The sequence below is a fragment of the Elephantulus edwardii genome, unplaced genomic scaffold (assembly GCF_000299155.1).
Source record: "Elephantulus edwardii isolate Elephantulus edwardi_28Jun2011 unplaced genomic scaffold, EleEdw1.0 scaffold00076, whole genome shotgun sequence".
NCBI lineage: Eukaryota > Metazoa > Chordata > Mammalia > Macroscelidea > Macroscelididae > Elephantulus > Elephantulus edwardii.
The window spans coordinates 209,408-212,540 of record NW_006399826.1 but is presented as its reverse complement, the minus strand read 5'-3'; the positions used below and the strand labels follow the sequence as shown (position 1 = coordinate 212,540).

The window sequence follows — 3,133 nt, the reverse complement described above, 5'->3', positions numbered from 1 at the left end:
TCAGATGCAGAGCAAGTGTTTTAAAAGACACGGCCTGAATCAGGTGCACCTTAGTTCTTTTTAATTAGTTCCTGTCTGTCTTTTGATAATTCATCTTTCGCCTGTGCCCCAAAAGAAACTGTATCTCTGCCTGGATTCCAGCTCGTGAAGGTGGTAGGAGGTGAATGGAGGACTCAATACAAAATCTACTTGTGTAGTCTGGCTTCCACCTCACCATGCAATCACGCAAAGAATACGTTCTGTCTTAAACCTAAAATAATATAATGCCGGGCACGGGTTTAGCTGCCACAAGAGGTTGTGGTGGATCTGCACCCTATTTTGATCAGGGTTATGAAGCGCCTGGCCTTCATGAGGTGATGATGGAGGAGGAAGCTCACAGATACTGACCTACAAAGGACTACCTGAGGTACCTGACAGCCCTAGGTTAGTCAGCTTTTGAAACAGACATAATGAGAAATTAATCTGAAAGACTGGCTGCTCGACAACCAGTTGCTCTGTATGAAACGGTATGAACTTCCAGCCTCTTCCTTGGCTCAGAAAAATTATATCACTGCCTTTCAAGAATGTGTAAGTAATTCTATGGCCCAATTAGAACATCAGGCAGTGCAGAACTTAGAATCTAGAACTAATGTCACAGCCTGGATTCAGTGCCTGGTAAGTCTACAATGAAAATCTGGTTCCCATGATTGAACATGCCCCAAAAGAGCTCCAGAAATTAAGGAAACATACTCAAGATTTCAACTGGCAGCAGAAAAACATGCAAGTAACAGGTGGGTCTAAATTGAGAGAAATGGCGTCAACTTGGGTATCCCTGGTTAGTAAGGATTATGTGATTGAATGGAGTGTTGTACAATTAGAAAATGAAATGTACCAAATAAGTCAGCAATGTGGGGAGGTGAACAAAGACAGCATTGGACAAGACTTCTGAAAAGAAAAGAAAAATTATTTTCCCACAGGACCATATGCACACACACACACCCCACCCTCCTCACTTCCCAGATCTACACACTCCACCTTATACCATCAGCTCAGCTTTACATTATCATTATTAAGCTCTATTTCTTAGTGCTCAACAATACATTATTTTCTGCTTCTCAAAGGCTGATGTCCTGACTTTGCTGTGAACATAGTGGGCCCAGTTGTGGTCTGGTTACAATAACATCTCTGATTTTCACTGTCCTTCCCAGATATTTTCATTCTCAAATTTAACTCAGAAAGCTTTGGTCTATAGGGAGTTGTATTATTTACCTAAAGGCCACCCTTCTCTGGTGGTTCAAATCCACCAGAGGCTCTTGATGAGAGAAAGACGGGCAATCAAGTCCCGTGCTAGACTGAAATCCAATGGATGGTAAGCTATGGGTCAGTTCTCACTTGAGGGGCAATGAGAGAGAAGTGGGGGTGGGGGGAGAGAGAATTTAACTTTGATACAGTGATAGACTGTTTCATACATTTCCTTTCTTTGCACAAAGGTTTTTTTTAAAGCAACTACACTAAATGAGTATAGAAAATAGTATACCAAAATTTTGCATCTAGTTAGTAAGTTCTGGCTGCACAGCTTTGGAAACTGAAGTAAAGTGAGCGCATTCAAATCTGATTCTGTAACAAGTTTGCCATCACTTTCCTACCCTCCCCAACTGTGAGAGGTGTCAAGCTTTCCCAGGAGCCCCACTATTTGAGGGCCCATGTGACATCACTCTTCCTGCAGAGTCCCTAGAGCAGCCAGTCCAGCCGTGAAAAGAGCTTTGAGATCGGCCTGGGGTAGGTTCATGAGGAAATAAAATATTTCCGTGCACAAGAATAGACATATCCAAAGATGCACGCTGAAACAACAACAAAAACCAATGCACAGTAAGCTAAAACGTATTTATATGAAGATGCCTGAACATATTAGTGAGGGGAGGACCTTCTAAAACACTAGGATCTTTCAAAGAAATGAAAATCAAAACATATAAAAATCATTTTCTGCAAAATTCAAGCCTTCACCAGAATCGTATACTTCAGAGCTTAGAAGCCGCTGTCTTTCCTTTTCTATTTTCCCCCAGAATGTTGTTGTGGGGGGTCCTTCGAGTTGCTTGACATTCATAGCTGCCCTATTAAACAGCAGATCAGAGCCTTACTCTATCCTTCACCATCGCAACACGCTCCAAACCTTTGTTAAAATCACTATAGAAATCCATCTCGAGAAAATAAGAATAAATATAAATGTTTCCCAAAAGAAACTCAGTAATTATAGACCAGAAATAAATTTGTTGACCAATTATGGAGTTGAAAGGCAGAAAGATGACAGGAGAAAAGAGAAAGTGACACTTCTGTATGATTTTTTTAAATATACATAACACTGAATGTTTAGCCATGACTGGTATTGTTGCTGTTCTGTACTGTAGAACTGGAACTGACTCATAACTGACCCTCCAGTGGCCTCTTAGTGGCAGTTAGTTCCACAGGAAGAAACTGCCCATCTTTCCTCCTTGAAGCAGCTGGTGGCTTTGAACCACGTGTTTGTGGGTTGGCAGAACAGCTCCTTACAACTAGGCCACCAGAGCTCCCTATAGGCTGGCATATTTCATTTTGTTGCTTTGCGTTATTGTGCTTCACAGATACTTGTCTATTTACAGAGTATAGCTTTGTGGAAAACGTGTGCCTTGCAAATCTACTGGCTCCATTTTGCTCGCTTTGTGCCTCTGTACCGCATTTCAATAATCCTTGAACTAACAAGTATGTCTTAAAGAAAGTGTAGCCAGACGGCTTCCTGGAGGCAAAGATGATAAAGCTTCGTCTCACACACTTTGGGCATGTTGCTTGAAGGGGCTATTCCTTGGAGAGGGGCATCATGCTTGGAAAGGAAGAGGGCCAGCGAAGGAGAGGAAGAACTTCACGCAGACGGACTGATACATTGACTGCTGCTATAGTATGTCAGAAAGTGTGAGGTTGGCACAGGATAGGACAGAATTCAGATATGTTATTCATAGGCTCACTGTGAGTTATATTTGACTTGATGCCTAATAACAACATGCAGTTCTAAGATATACATAAAAGGCATGTAGTTTTAAGAGATAATAATGAAACTTGAAAAACTCTATACTTTCTACCCAGTCTCCCTTGGCAGTAACATCTTGCTAACCTGGAGTGCTCA

The 3,133-nt window shown here is 41.7% G+C and overlaps 1 pseudogene; it reads left to right on the top strand.

Annotated features, from left to right (window-relative positions):
• Positions 1-263: 263 nt before the first annotated feature.
• LOC102859827 lies at positions 264-928 on the top strand (annotated as a pseudogene).
• Positions 929-3,133: the final 2,205 nt, after the last annotated feature.